General features: G+C 42.3%; 1 pseudogene across 1 annotated transcript in view; it reads right to left on the bottom strand.

Moving 5' to 3' along the window:
* The window catches only part of LOC310853137 (copine-8-like), a 119,001-nt pseudogene extending 103,259 nt beyond the window's left edge, over positions 1 to 15,742 (bottom strand). Inside the window, exon 1 of the transcript XR_014571110.1 lies at positions 15,549 to 15,742. The product of XR_014571110.1 is annotated as a copine-8-like (transcript). The remainder of the gene's footprint in view (positions 1 to 15,548) is intronic.
* Between the last annotated feature and the right edge of the window lie 931 nt (positions 15,743 to 16,673).

Raw genomic sequence — 16,673 nt, 5'->3', positions numbered from 1 at the left:
AAAGAAATAAGTGATATTTGAATTAAGTGAAATCACTGAATATACCTTTAATGACATCTCTGGGACCCCTAATTTATATTGTAAAATCACTGTTAATTTAACATCATGGGTCACAGTTATGGGTCAGAGTTACAGACCCATAAGGGTCCATTTGGTTCCAATTTAACCCATTCTGACCTGAGATCAGATTCATACGAGGTTTCCGCCGGACACACACTGGTCTGATTAAACCCATTCTGACCTGAGATCAGATTAAAAGAATGTCAGTCGTTCTTCGATTTTTCTAAAAATAGCAGACCTACAAGCTCGTATCGCGCCACTCGGTGGCGCGATATGAGCTTGTAGATCTGCTATTTTTCAATAGCTAAAGCATAACATGATGCCAACACCAAAATGGGTGCCCGTTCAGAATGGGTTAAACTATCATTTAGCTGGGGACCCCCTGGAACTCCCTCAAGGACCCCTGGTAGTCCCCGGACCCCACTTTGGGAACCACTGCTCTAAAAAGCAACAACACAAGACTACTGTTTGAAAAGAAAAACTACGCCTGAGCATGAGCATCCTTAGGAGACCATTGCAGAACATAATTAATATACAGTAGCTAATATACACAAATTACTAACAACTGAGACATGACAGTTAAAAACACATAATTAGCTTCAAATTCAATATACAAAATTCCGACAACTGAAAGATGACTGTTAAAATGTTATTAACACAATTTAGCCAACCACATCTGGGTCAATAAGTTAAGAAAAAGCTTTTTCTTTCTATCCTCTAGTTTTTTATGCTCATATGTCTATGTATAATGTATGTACGGTATATGTAATTTGTGAGTTGATTAGTGGTATACTGTGGTTTGAGGCGTATGTCCCTTTAATCCACCCGACACTGAAACATATCATCATTACGTCACCATCGATAACCAATTATACCCTGGCATTGGTACATATCTTATCTTCATCACGTCATGGGACATACGCTTCGTAGCATGACGGAAAACATACAGTACCTGTACGGTCTGCTTCCGTATGTCCCGTGCCAGCATATGACGTCATATCATATGCTGCTAAGGGACATACGCATCGTAGCACCTGACTGATAACATTACTAGCACGCTCTACTTGCGTAAGTAATTACAACTGAAACTATTTGGCCCTTCCTCCGCGATTCCTAATGGCAGCCAGTGTGCTCCAGTAGAGCCTACGTGCTCCATTGCATGGGCTTGATGAGTAACATACTGGTGACTATAGGGTTGATGATAGCATTCGAAGAGGGTGATGAAGATGACTCACTATTATTATTATTTATTTATTTTATATTTTAAGTGTAGCAACAGTGAAAACATCACATCATAGTGCTCTTATTTTACATTCCACAGACCAGAAGACAGAGTGCTCTGGCCTCATTCAGGTGTTTAGACACATCTTGGTAAATGGTAAATGGTGCATTTATATAGCGCCTTTATCCAAGGCGCTTTACAGAGATTTACATTCACCCATTCACACACACATTCATACACCGATGGCAGCGGAAACCATGCAAGGCACCAACTAGCACATCGGGAGCAATTAGGGGTTCAGTGTCTTGCTCAAGGACACTTCGACAGTAACTCTGGGGGAGCCCGGGTTCGAACTGGCAACCTTACGGTTACCATCCAGGCACTCTACCCCTGAGCCACCGCTGCCCCATCTTGTGTTGTGTTTTTGACAGTTTTCGGTTCGTCCCGTTCGCATTGTTCGCGCCGCCTGGTTCGCACAACTTCTCGTCTTTGCATTGATTTTGTATGTAATCGCGTCACTCTTAACTATTCAAGTCTGAACGCAACTTTAGTGTGTTGTTGTAGAGATTTACGTTCCTGACGGGAAAAGTCAGGAACGGACTCAAATCACTCAGTTCTAAACGGTAGAACTAAACCGTTCTAAACCTTTGTCTCTGAGCTTATGGCCAACTTCTCAGAACCACATCTTGCCTTGATTGAACTTCGCCGAAACCCTTAGATCTTTAATAATAGATTTGTGCACAATCTTATTGGTCATTTACCATTCTTCTGTGATTTTTATATCTGGCAACTTTGCAGTGCATTTCTGGCAATTCTGTGGTGCACAATGGCTGAGAATTTGAGAAGCATTCTTCATTTTGCCCATCTGGCTCTGGCTTTGTGCCAAACCCTTCTTTATTTTATACATATTAGTGTGCAGGCAGCGGCTCTCAGCTTTGATGATCTGTGTTTTAATAATCTGTGCACTTCTTGAGAATTTATGCTTGTGGCCTCAAACTCATTTGGTTGTAGACAGATGAGTGATCGCCTCTCCCCAGCCGTGCGTGAGAAACCCCTCACTGTGTAGTTTCTCACAGTGCGTGTACATGAGTGTACATGAGTGTTTCAGCCATTATTTTTGTGGGTGTCTTATGGCTGTGCCTGGCCTGCTCTGAGGGAGCTGATCATTTTGTCTGGTTCATGTATTGGTTGCCTTCTTCAGACAGGAGGACTTTTTATACATAGTGAGTGTTCATGTGAATCAGATATCATGGGATGGGAACTATATGTCTCTAGATGTTTTACATGTAGATAATGTAGATCATTATTTTTCGCCCCTACAAGTATTAACCCATTCTGTGTTGGCATCATGTCATGCTTTAGCTATTGAAAAATAGCAGATCTACAAGCTCATAGCGCGCCACCGAGTGGCGCGCTACGAGCTTGTAGGTCTGCTATTTTTGAAAAATCGAAGAACGACTGACATTTTTTTAGAATCTGATCTCAGGTCAGAATGGGTTAATCAGACCAGTGTGTGTCCAGTGGAAACCTCGTATGGATCTGATCTCAGGTCAGAATGGGTTAACGCCTTAAGTTTCCATTAGACAGATACGATATGGTGCCTCACTGAACATAGAAGCCTTTTGTGTTAGGGTTGGGCAATCTAAAAACTACTTCCAATTAAAACTTTCATCAACGCTGCAAACTTGGACCTTCCACTGATGTCTAAATATGGACAGCATTTGCTGGTGATGAAAGTTGTGGGGTGCGTGATGCTGGCCATGCAATGGATGCAGCCCCTTAGGCTCAGATCTGTAGGTGGCAAATTCAAAGTGCTTCGTTCTCTCTTCAGCATGTGGGGTGAGATTCGCAGTATGTACGTAGAGCGGCATGTTTTCTCCATTTCTGGTGTGTGTGTGTGTGTGTGTGTGTGTGTGTGTGTGTGTGTGTGTGTGTGTGCGTGTGTGTGTGTGCGTGTGTGTGAGAGAGAGAGAGAGAAAGAGAAAGAATGGAAATCGACATATTCTGACGAAGCCTCCAACAATGACTCAGACATTATGGGTGGTCCAAACCTCTAGTGATTACATAATCACTAATTTGACAAAACTGTTAAAAATACAAAAAATAAATAAAAAAAGTGAGTGTTGCAACTCCGTGTGGGGGGGTCCCCAGGGGGGGCCCCAGAAGTTCCAGACCCACAGGAACGCGGCCAGGGTCCCCAGGGGGGTCCCCAGAGGTTCCAGACCCACAGTAACGCGGCCAGGGTCCCCAGGGGGGTCCCCAGAGGTTCCAGACCCACAGTAACGCGGCCAGGGTCCCCAGGGGGGTCCCCAGAGGTTCCAGAGCCACAGTAACGCGGCCAGGGTCCCCAGGGGGGTCCCCAGAAGTCCCAGAGCCACAGTAACGCGGCCAGGGTCCCCAGGGGGGTCCCCAGAAGTCCCAGACCCACAGTAACGCGGCCAGGGTGCCGGTCCGGTACCGGCGAGCCGCCCCGCGTCCGGAATGGTTGAGAAATTACAGTTACCGTGTGGGGGTCCCCGGGAGGTCCCTCTACTGTACTGTCCTGTAACACCTCAAATCATCTTATCCCATTCTGACCTGAGATCAGATTCATACGAGGTTTCCACTGGACACACACTGGGTCTGATTAACCCATTCTGACCTGAGATCAATTTCTAAAAATGTCAGTCGTTCTTCGATTTTTCAAAAATAGCAGACCTACAAGCTCGTATCGCGCCACTCGGTGGCGCGATATGAGCTTGTAGATCTGCAATTTTTAAATAGCTAAAGCATAACATGATGCTGACACCAAAATGGGTGCCCGGTCAGAATGGGTTATATACACTATACAGTTTGTGTGCGTGTGCGCGCGCACGCATGTGTGTGTGTGTGTGTGCTAGGCTGCGCAACAGTGACAGTTGAAAACAAACCAAAAGCTATTTCTGTGCTCGGACAGACGAAGGGACACACATAGCTGTCTACAGGAGTGGTTGCACCACCCCAAAAAAAAGAAAAAGAGGGAAATCTACAAGCTGCATGCACTCACAGTGTACAGAAACTACTCATTGCAGAAACATTTTACTTGAGTCCCAACAGTGTACAGAAACTCCACACTGGGTCAGCAGACATCCATCACATTTTAATCTCTGGCATGTCATTGTCTCCACCAGGCCGAAGGCATGGGGGGAGAGTATGTTTTGCACTCCGTCCGTCCGTCCGTCCGTCCGTCCGTCCGTCCGTCCGTGTGTCCGTGAGCAGCTAATCTCGGCCACCGTTAACCCGGTCGATGCCAAATTTTGCACACACACTCCCTGGATGCCAACGATGAACCTCTGCCCCAAAATTTCCAGAACGGCCTGTTATAGCGCCACCAGGAGGCCGCTTTGTGCAAAACAAGTTTTTGCACAGTACACCTACAGATTTTGTCCAAACATCACGCAAATTGGTACACAGTCTCGTCTAGTTTAAATAATAATTCAGATTGTATTAATATTAACTCTACTACATACTTTCTTATGCTTACTCAAGTAATTATTTACAAACACTCCTATCCTCCTGGTGGAGACCTGTGCCCAGAAGGGCACTTTTTCTAGTTATAATATACTGACATTGATTCTGCAAAACAGAGAGAATGCCACAGAGATCATTTTGTCCAGCTTGTTGTTCCAAATGCGTACAGTATGCTCATTTATTTGTTTCATTTGTTATTTGTCACTTCCACGAAATTTCACTTGTTCCTCCCGAGTGGATGAAATTGGCGTCCCGCATTTAGAAAGTCTTATTTTCTGTTTTCCAAAGAGCTGCAGAGACCCTGCAGAAAAACTATAAAAAACTATAAAAAACTATAAAAAATGATGAACCCATTCTGACCTGAGATCAGATTCATACGAGGTTTCCACTGGACACACACTGGTCTGATTAACCCATTCTGACCTGAGATCAGATTCTAGAAATGTCAGTCGCTCTTTGATTTTTCAAAAATAGCAGACCTACAAGCTCGTATCGCGCCACTCGGTGGCGCGATATGAGCTTGTAGATCTGCTATTTTTCAATAGCTAAAGCATAACATGATGCCAACACCAAAATGGGTGCCCGTTCAGAATGGGTTAAAATCCCCATATACAATAGAGCTATTTAACAATTAATATAAAAACACAGGATCTTTGGTTTTAATCATCCACAACAAATATGCTGATATGTAGAATAGCAAAGAACTTTCTTGCACGCACGCACGCACGCACGCACGCACGCACGCACGCACGCACGCACGCACGCACGCACACACACACACACACACACACACACACACACACACACACACACACACACACACACACACACACACACACACACACACACACACACACACACACACACACACACACACACACACACACACACACACACACACACACACACACACACACACACACACACACTTTGTGCTTTCTTCACTTTTAGTTTTAATTGAACTGAATTGGAAGTCTTGCACTGCATTTAATTTGCTGATTAGCTTTGATGACATGTGCAGTTGTGCACATCTAACAAGTTCACCGCCGCCTCCATCTTTTTTAAGTGTGAATGCCACCAAATTAACTTTTACCAGGCCTTTATTTAATCGACTGTGAGTCAAACATAAACGTAAATGATAAAGTCACTGTATCTAGGCAACTAGTATCGCACTATATATATATCTAAATACAGTAAACTGCTATTTAAGCCAAAGGAATGCTGAGATATTATCCACCCACTGAAAAATGTTATATATATATTAGTATATTAACTAATATAATTACTTGGTTATGACAACATTGAGGAACCATTTCTGGAACCGAGTTTTATCGCGTGGACGTCACGCCTGCTATACAATTACAATACTGGTGGTTCTAATTACAATTACAATACTGGTGGTTCTAATTACAATTACAATACTGGTGGTTCTAATTACAATTACAATTACAATACTGGTGGTTCTAATTACAATTACAATACTGGTGGTTCTAATTACAATTACAATACTGGTGGTTCTAATTACAATTACAATACTGGTGGTTCTAATTACAATTACAATACTGGTGGTTCTAATTACAATTACAATTACAATACTGGTGGTTCTAATTACAATTACAATTACAATACTGGTGGTTCTAATTACAATTACAATACTGGTGGTTCTGAAACGTTTTTAACCCATTCTGACCGGGCACCCATTTTGGTGTCGGCATCATGTTATGCTTTAGCTATTGAAAAATAGCAGATCTACAAGCTCGTATCGCGCCACCGAGTGGCGCGATACGAGCTTGTAGGTCTGCTATTTTTTGAAAAATCGAAGAACGACTGACATTTTTTAGAATCTGATCTCAGGTCAGAATGGGTTAATCAGACCAGTGTGTGTCCGGCGGAAACCTCGTATGAATCTGATCTCAGGTCAGAATGGGTTAATTTCACAAAAGGACCAACCATAACTCTGGGAGAGTACAAATAGAACCGAATGGATCCGTAGAGGTCCATTTGGTTCCATTTGTACCCTCAGAGATCTGTGAGGGGCCATTTGGAACCCCCTATAGCAGGAGCAGGGGCGTCCAAACTCTTTTTGTGGCACGCGGGCCACACTTTGAACTATGTACTATGAATCAGGGGTAGGCAACCTTTGGCACTGGTGCCAACTTTGGCACAAAGGAGGGTGATCACTGGCACACTGGCATAAAAAAACAAACAATTACCGGTAAATAAACAATTGAAAAAAAGTAGTCAAATTAATTCACTCATATTTGTATGTAAATTACATCCTGCACATCATTCTACATTCATTAAAACTCTGAACTCTGACTGGGGGAGGGAGATAGGAGGCCTATATGCTCTGAGTCTAATGATCATTATAACAATGTGAAAGAATATTTAACAAGGGAAAAGGTTATATTCGTGGACAATCAAAACATGTTGGAATTGTGGTGTGGTGGCATTAAAGTGACACACGGACTATCCAGAAACTAAAAACATGGCACTTTGTTTCAAAAAGGTTGCAGACCCCTGTACTATGTGTTGTATGTAAACTCTTCATTTCCATTTTCGAGCCATCTAGAAAATAATTTGAGGACCCCCCAAAATAAGTTGGCGACCCCCCCCTAGCAGTCGCGACGCACGGGTTGAGCACCCCTGTGCTATATACAAATAAAGTTATTATTATTATTCTAATGACATACAGCTAGCAATGGTCCCATGTACAGTAAGTCTGCATCCGAGCAGACTTGAGAAAAAGCGTCCCTCTGCAAAATGCACAGACAGGAAAATTCCTTTACACCCAAAATTTCGAAAAATAATATCAATAAACATGGTCTTCGTCTCAGTTCTATCGTTGGACAAAAAGGTTCAAAGTATCTTATATGGGAGCAGCAGTCGTACCCAGACAGCAGAGAGCTACTAAGGAATGTCTAATACAACTGCTGTTCTAAATCCTTCAAAGTTGAACCCATTCTGGGCGGGAAGTTGGGAACCCCTTTTGGTGTTTTAACTAAGCATTATGTTATACTTTAGCTATTGAAAAAAAAAAAAACCTACAAGCTCATACGAGCTTGTAGGTCTGCTATTTTTGAAATATCGTGAAAATGCGGCACAAATCTTTGAATATATATTCTTTCAGAAGACTTATTTTTTATTATTTTTTCGACGTCAGGCCTAAATGGGTTAACCCATTCTGACCGGGCACCCATTTTGGTGTTAGCATCATGTTATGCTTTAGCTATTGAAAAATAGCAGATCTACAAGCTCATATCGCGCCACCGAGTGGCGCGATACGAGCTTGTAGGTCTGCTATTCTTTGAAAAAAAAAAGAAACGACTGACATTTTTAGAATCTGATCTCAGGTCAGAATGGGTTCATCAGACCAGTGTGTGTCCAGTGGAAACCTCGTATGAATCTGATCTCAGGTCAGAATGTGTTCATCAGACCAGTGTGTGTCCGGCGGAAACCTCGTATGAATCTGATCTCAGGTCAGAATGGGTTAAGGATCCTATCCTAGCAGTGCTGATGTGAATGTATTGAAGGCTCTGCACTGTCTGAGGCTCTGGCTAGGGATCCCAATGAGTGGTGAGTTGACCTGCAGGTCAAACGCTCTCCCTCCAAAACACCACACACGGAACACAAAGTAGTCTAGAAACACGTCCAACATGTAAATTCACCGGACAATCATTGCATCCATTTACAGATTGAGCCGTTAAAGGTCAGAGGAGTCCCTCCTCGTCCCTGAGTTCTACATGTTATATCTGTTGTAGGATAGCCTATAGTGGAGTAGGATAGCCTATAGTGGAGTAGGATAGCCTATAGTGGAGTAGGATAGCCTATAGTGGAGTAGGATAGCCTATAGTGGAGTAGGATAGCCTATAGTGGAGTAGGATAGCCTATAGTGGAGTAGGATAGCCTATAGTGGAGTAGGATAGCCTATAGTGGAGTAGGATAGCCTATAGTGGAGTAGGATAGCCTATAGTGGAGTAGGATAGCCTATAGTGGAGTAGGATAGCCTATAGTGGAGTAGGACAGCCTATAGTGGAGTAGGATAGCCTATAGTGGAGTAGGATAGCCTATAGTGGAGTAGGATAGCCTATAGTGGAGTAGGACAGCCTATAGTGGAGTAGGATAGCCTATAGTGCTTGGAAACTAAACCAGCCCTTGTCAACACACGCATTTCATGAAATTATGCAACACTTGCGACTAAGTTTTGAAAGTAGAAAGCGGCAAACATCACTTGTCTATCGATACAGTTGTAGCTTAATATTTGCATTAGACCGTGAATGAATAGCCTACCAGTCCGACCCAGTTCAAACACATCTGGTGGTTGGATAAAAGGGCAACAAAAGTAAACTAGAGAGACTGTGTACCAATTTGCGTGATGTTTGGACAAAATCTGTAGGTGTACTGTGCAAAAACTTGTTTTGCACAAAGCGGCCTCCTGGTGGCGCTATAACAGGCCGTTCTGGAAAGTTTGGGGCAGAGGTTCATCGTTGGCATCCAGGGAGTGAGTGCAAAACATACTCTCCCCCCATGCCTTCGGCCTGGTGGAGACAATAACCATGAATAGGCCACTAAACCACACCAATGGGTCGCCACGCAACTCCTTGCAACAAAACGTTGGCGAGGAGTTGCATAGCGACCCATGGCTAACAGACCCATGGCTAACAGACAGACAGCCTCTGGACAGCTAGAGGACTTTACGGCCCAATCGCCAACCAGGCAGTTTGTGATATATTTTTAACCCATTCTGACCTGAGATCAGATTCATACGAGGTTTCCGCCGGACACACACTGTGTCTGATGAACCCATTCTGACCTGAGATCAGATTCTAAAAATGTCAGTCGCTCTTCGATTTTTCAAAAATAGCAGACCTACTGTACAAGCTCGTATCGCGCCACTCGGTGGCGCGATATGAGCTTGTAGATCTGCTATTTTTAAATAGCTAAAGCATAACATGATGCTGACAACAAAATGGGTGCCCGGTCAGAATGGGTTAAAAGCCTAAAAGAACAATCAAAAAGAAAAAAGAAGAATATGTGTCAAATAATGCGTCTCACTTGACAGTCAAAATAGTGTGCCCTACTCCTGCAGCGGGAGTCCTGCTTATTTCAAGAATCACATTTTATCATAAAATTCGCTTCCTATTTTCGAAATGGCTTGATGGTCTCTAAAAGGCTAATGAAATGGAACACAGACAGTCTCTAAAAGGATAATGAAATGGAACACAGACATACTGTATGGCTGTATTTTGCGTGTCTTAAGTACCAGGTCTTGCTCTTTGGCCACTCAGAATAGCCAAATGGCATTGATCACGCCTCCAGGTCTTTAGTTTACTCAAGTTAGGGAATAAGACCTGGTACTTAAGACACGCAAAATACAGCCCTTCGTCTCTAAAAGGCTAATGAAATGGAACACAGACACAGGGCTGTATTTTGCGTGTCTTAAGTACCAGGTCTTATTACCTAACTTGAGTAAACTAAAGACCTGGAGGCGTGCGTGATCAATGCCATTTGGCTATTCTGAGTGGCCAAAGAGCATTGATCACGCCTCCAGGTCTTTAGTTTACTCAAGTTAGGGAATAAGACCTGGTACTTAAGACACGCAAAATACAGCCCATAGTCTCTAAAAGGCTAATGAAATGGAACACAGACATAGTCTCTAAAAGGCTAATGAAATGGAACACAGACACAGTCTCTAAAAGGCTAATGAAATGGAACACAGACACAGGGGTCGATTTAGGACTTCTATTTTACTTACTTCTATATTACTAATCTAATTACAGTATTATGATCTGGGGGCGTGTAGTATGTCATATTGCAATTTTGGCCATGTTAAGAAGCGCTTTTGACACCCCGCGGAGTGAGCAAAACGGCCTTGAATTAGTCATGGGTGTGTTTAAGGCGTGTTTGAGACGTACCCAATCAACATGTCCGTACTATTCTCTTTACCAGTCAGCTGATGTCACATACGGAATGCGCACTTTGGGGATCGTGGTATGACATTTCTTCAGGCTGGCACCATAGAAGACATGACATGCCTTTGTCACATTTGGGTTAATTATTCCTATTGCACTGCATGCTGTCACCTTTATGCCTCAAAAGAACAGACCCACCTTTCAGATCGGAATGGAATTGCGAGTAGATAGCAGCATATTGGCAATACATGCGTAATTAATTAATTCGATAACGATAGAACCATGTACCATACAGCGAATGAAAGCAAGATTCCTAAGGAATATGGAGATTTTTACATTTAATAAAACGGTTGAGAAATGAGAGAACCATGAGTGTTTATAGGCTAATATCAACGTTTTTTTATGAAAGACCAAACGGGCTGTGAACTTGAAGAGCTCAATCACCATCCCGACACGGAAGAAATATAGCCTAGTGCATGCATGTATATGCACTGTTGCACTTGCACACAGTAGCCTACACACGCTCTTTATTTGTTTCTATTGAAAAACACCAGTAAAATAACGTGTATTATATTTTATTTCATTCAAGTCACGACGAAGGGATGAGTTGAATGCGTGCTGCGTAATGCTGTGGCCCCGATGGTATGGTCTTCGCTGAGTTCGCTCGTAGCATTTTATTGAAGAAGACTTGAATCGGGTGTGATACAGCATATGAAAGCACATTTCCCACGGATTATGGAGATGTTTTTATTTATTTTTAAGGTTGAGAAATGAAAGAATTATGGCCGTTTCTAATCTCAATATTTTTTTTAAAAAGACGCAAAACTGCCATGTCTCATAGAAACAAGTAAATAGGTCTATAAAAATAAGCGCATATAAAAGGGGTCTGTAACCTATTTTAAATGAAGTGCCATGTTTTTATTTTCTAAATAGTGAGTCTGCCATATCCAGATTAATTTGAATGACACCACATTAAAATAAAAAAACATATTTTGATTGTCCACAAATATAAAGTTCTTCCTTCTTTTTAAATATGTTCTTGCACATTGTTATAATGATCATTATATATCCCCCTGCAGTCAGAGTTCATAGTTTTAATGAATGAATGTGATGCATTGTGAGCTGGTATAGATCTGCTATTTTCAAAAGTAATCTTTTTATTTAATTTTTGGATTAGCTGTCCTTAGTTGGGCAAATGCATTCATCTGGGGATCCTTGACATGGGAATGTGCTGTGTGACGATCACTGGTTTAAACAACATTAGGAGAAAAGCCCAAATAACCACTTTAGAAACAAGAAAAGCAACCACACAAAGCAACTTTACAGAAAAATAAGCCGCTTATAATAAACAGACATGGCAACACTCTACCAGCCTCTCAGAGCCGCTCAAGTGTCAAATCAAACAGTGCTTTTTGCGTTTATGAGGTGGTCAGACCCACGTCTAATCGTTATGCGCTGAGTGTCTTTAGGTCAAGGGGCTTAATAGCAAATTGCGCAAAGCGAGAATAATTAACATATGGACACTCCCACAATGCTAAAATATTCAGGGACGCGGTATGCCAAATGTGTGTGCGTTCAACACGGGCCGAGTGCGTTCAACACGGGCCGATATGCCTTTCATAATACGAATGTGCGCAGAGCGAGGCCAATTTATGTATCACGACCTTGTAAACCGCACCTTCAAAATCGACCTGACAGTCTCTAAAAGGCTAATGAAATGGAACACAGACAGTCTCTAAAAGGCTAAGCAGCACTTCTGTACCCAGGAATTCCACTGATGCTGCAGCCAGTGACGTAGCCCTGGGCCACAGGTTCTGGCACTCCCTGCCCAGACTTTGGGTCGTTTCCTATTAGGCCAGTGGCTTTCAGAACAATATTTATGGCACCAAATGTCAATGACGTCTTTCATCCATGCGTTTTTTTTTTTTTTTTTTTTTAATGAATCTTAAATCTTAATTCATCTTAACCCATTCTGACCTGAGATCAGATTCATACGAAGGTTTCCACTGGACACACACTGGTCTGATGAACCCATTCTGACCTGAGATCAGATTCTAAAAATGTCAGTCGTTCTTCGATTTCTTTCAAAAATAGCAGACCTACAAGCTCGTAGCGCGCCACTCGGTGGCGCGCTACGAGCTTGTAGATCTGCTATTTTTCAATAGCTAAAGCATAACATGATGCCGACACCAAAATGGGTGCCCGTTCAGAATGGGTTAAATCTTAATTCATCTTAAACATACACACACGACAAGACTTGAAAATCTCACAGTATACAGGACATTTATCGCGCCTGCCGCCATGCAGCACAGATCTCTCCTCAGCTGTCCAACAGACCCATGGCCATGACAGGCTAAATTGTGTACTTTACAGTACGTACACTGGTCGCTATTATGTACTGTAAAAGCTTCCTCATTCATGTCATATCTGTCTCCGTGTTGACTGAGTCATCTCCCATTGTCCGCACTCGGACAGCAGTTATATGATCATCCAGATAAATATCAAACATGTTTGATAACCATCTGGGCAACTCACGCTATACTGGATATGCGAGCAGATCGTAATCGTTTCCGATCAGCCACGAACCGGCAGGAACACCACCCGCAATAGTGTGTGAGCCCAGCTTTAAAGGAGAATTCCATACTAAAAGGCTTTCTTACCTTTCTTTGTAGTTGTTACGTCCCCATCAAAGAGGTCCAGGTGTTATTTTGTGCAAAAGCTCCTTATTGGCTATTTCCCCTACCATAAGCCCTAAATTAATTGCATTGAATTGAATGGGATGTATGGGGTGTTGTGCTAATTCGCTTATTTCCATCGCTCAAAATTATATATTTTTTGTATATATCCTCTCTTCATAATGTAAATAATAACCCAAGCGGCACACTTTACTACTTATTTCGATGGAAATAAGTGAATTAGCACAACACCCCATACATCCCATTCAATTCAATGCAATTCATTTAGGGCTTATGGTAGGGGAAATAGCCAATAAGGAGCTTTTGCACAAAATAACACCTGGACCTCTTTGATGGGGACGTAACGACTACAAAGAAAGGTAAGAAAGCCTTTTAGTATGGAATTCTCCTTTAAGTGCAATGCAATATGCTATAACAAAATTTATTATTGCAACTACTGTAAATGATTCAATAAGTTATATAGCCTACATAATGAACAGAAGGTTCCATTGGGTAAAGGTTGACTGGTAGACGAGTGTATGTTTAGTTTAATGGTGGAAACAACACTGGCCTAATTCACACACAGGAACTCCAAACCGAATGACATCATTTTCATCCCTGTGTCAACTGCCATAACGTTCTCCTCTTTGAGTCCAAGCAACTGAAGCGTACACACAGTTTGCATGCACATGCACACACACACACACACACACACAGGCGTCATGGAGTGAAAATATGTCTGTGAATCATGCACGCACGGGCGCACCGCACGTGCACCTCGCACACCACACACACAGTCACACACACAGTCACACACACACCTCCTGAGGTGTCAACTGTCAATCATGTGAATATGTATCGATCTGCTGTCAACTACAACCGTGGTAAAAGGTTACATAGCGTAGTTTGGGGAACCCATGGTTTCTTGAAGGGATTACGGGGGTCCCAGTTTTAGACCATCATTCATGACGGTATCTTCACCTCCAATTTCCATTTCCATCAGTTTCAGTGTACCTATACATACAGTATCCTACTGTAACTGTACATAAACTGTCAGTTAATTCTGGACCAAATGCCAGACCACAGGTCCCATACAGAGATGTACATAAAGATACATGGTTCATTATAGCTATAAACTGAGTTCACACAGCAGCCTATATACTGTACATAATATCCCTTTAATTCTGGACCAAATGCCAGACCACAGGTCCCATACAGAGATGTACATAAAGATACATGGTTCATTATAGCTATAAACTGAGTTTACACAGCAGCCTATATACTGTACATAATATCCCTTTAATTCTGGATCAAATGCCTCCTAGACCATAATTATGAGACCAAATTATGCCTAACAATTAAAAAAGTGATGTTTAGATCGATGTAGCTCTCATGCAGTGATGTAGTAAAGAATAAGATACATCATTAATAATAAAGTGTGACAATTACTATAGTCTGTAATAATTCATGTAAATGTGAGTTGCACTATAGCCTACTACAGTAGCCTATAATAAGTGTAACATAAACAGTAAATAGATTCTGGATCAAACACAATAAGACCATAATGATCAATTATACTATAGCCTATAAATAATTATGTCCGTGGTGGCCAAATCTAAATGCATAACTATTTTGGGCATACTGGATAGCATAGCCTAGTTGAGAATCACTGCCGAAACTGAGGGAAACCGGTATGCCTATACCGGTATCAAGAATACCGGTATCAAGAATGCCATTTATTGACTCTTTTCTGTGCCTCTCATAGTCATAGACTAATTCTAAAATAGGCGACACAATATTTATGTAGACCTAACTTAAAATACCAGTCTTTTAACTTGGAGCGTCTTTAAAAAAAAAATACATAATAATAGCCTAGTTGCGCGTCGTGTGTGTCTTGTGTCGAGCGAAAAAATTAGCCGATCTACAAGCTGACGACGCATCGCGGCGCGACACGTTGTGAGCTTGTAGATCGGCTAATTTCAGCTCGTGCGCAACTTATAGTTTAATACAAAAACCAAAGCGTGACAACTTGTTTTTTGGTGGAGTTTGGATTCCAGAACAGAACAATTAAGAGCAGGACAGACTGAGGCGTCCGTCCGGCGGCTACAGAAGCCGAAAGGATCCGACACAACTTTACATTCCAAGTTCCAACACATTAAAAATATATAATATATTTCCGTGTGTCCTTACCTGCAGGACACGGTTATCTCCACCTTGGTCGCAGGCACCGACGCGTTGAGCGGGTCGAAGTCTCCTATCGTCGCCATGTTCCCCAGGAAGCAAGGCGAAGTGTTGTTCATTATTATTGTTGGGTGAAAGTAGGAGGAGGAAGAAGGTAAAACAAACAATATTGTGTGTGTGTTTTTTTTTGTTGAGTCCAGCCTCCTGAGCGGAGAGACGGAGAGAAGGAGTGGAAACACCTCCCCTCCACCACGGAGAGCAGAGTGGAGAGGTACACACACCCCCCTCTCTCTCTCTCTCTATCTCTCTCTCTCTATCAGTGGCGTGCACAGATAGACACTAGGGGGCGCTAGAGCACCCCCTGCCCTTTTTGGCAAAGTGCTCTTTAAAAAAAATAAAAAAAAGTTTTATTTTATTTCTTAATTTGTAGTGTGTGGAGTGCAGTGACATTGATCAAATCTTGATAAAAAAAACGCTTCTACTATATTATTTAGCCCCCCCCCCCCACAATCTAAAGCTATGTTTCTATATTATGTCAGTGGTTCTTCGATTAAAATAAATAAATAGCAGACCTACAAGCTCGTAGCGCGCCACTCGGTGGCGCGCTATGAGCTTGTAGATCTGCTATTTTTCAATAGCTAAAGCACCAAAATGGGTTCCCGCCCCAAAATGCGCTGCAAAAAGGTGCCCTTTTTTTCACTTGAGCACCTGCCCCTCTAAATGTCTGTGCACGCCACTGCTCTCTCTCTCTCTCTCTCTCTATTAATTTCAATGATGCGTTATTGGCATGACATTCTTATACGAAAGCAAATCATTATATTAGGCTACATACAGTATGATACAAAATAATAATAATAATACATATTCAGAATCAGAACAAACTAGAAAAAGTGCCCTTCTGGGCACAGGTCTCCACCAGGATGAGCAGATGTGAAAAATTCCAGGCAAAGGTTTTTCCTTGGCCTCTAGGGAGTTGGCATACAAAGTTATCCACAGATCCGTGCAGTTAGAGGTAAAAACACTTTTCGGCCAGTTATAGCGCCACCTTGAGGCTGAGTTGAAATTGTTCATGTGGCATTTCGTCCTCGGCCTAGTGGGAATGTGGGTGCACAATTTCACGGAAATCACGCAATG

The sequence above is a fragment of the Protomyctophum parallelum genome (assembly GCF_964188405.1).
Source record: "Protomyctophum parallelum genome assembly, chromosome: 22".
Lineage (NCBI taxonomy): Eukaryota > Metazoa > Chordata > Actinopteri > Myctophiformes > Myctophidae > Protomyctophum > Protomyctophum parallelum.
This window is presented reverse-complemented; position numbering and strand designations above follow the sequence as displayed.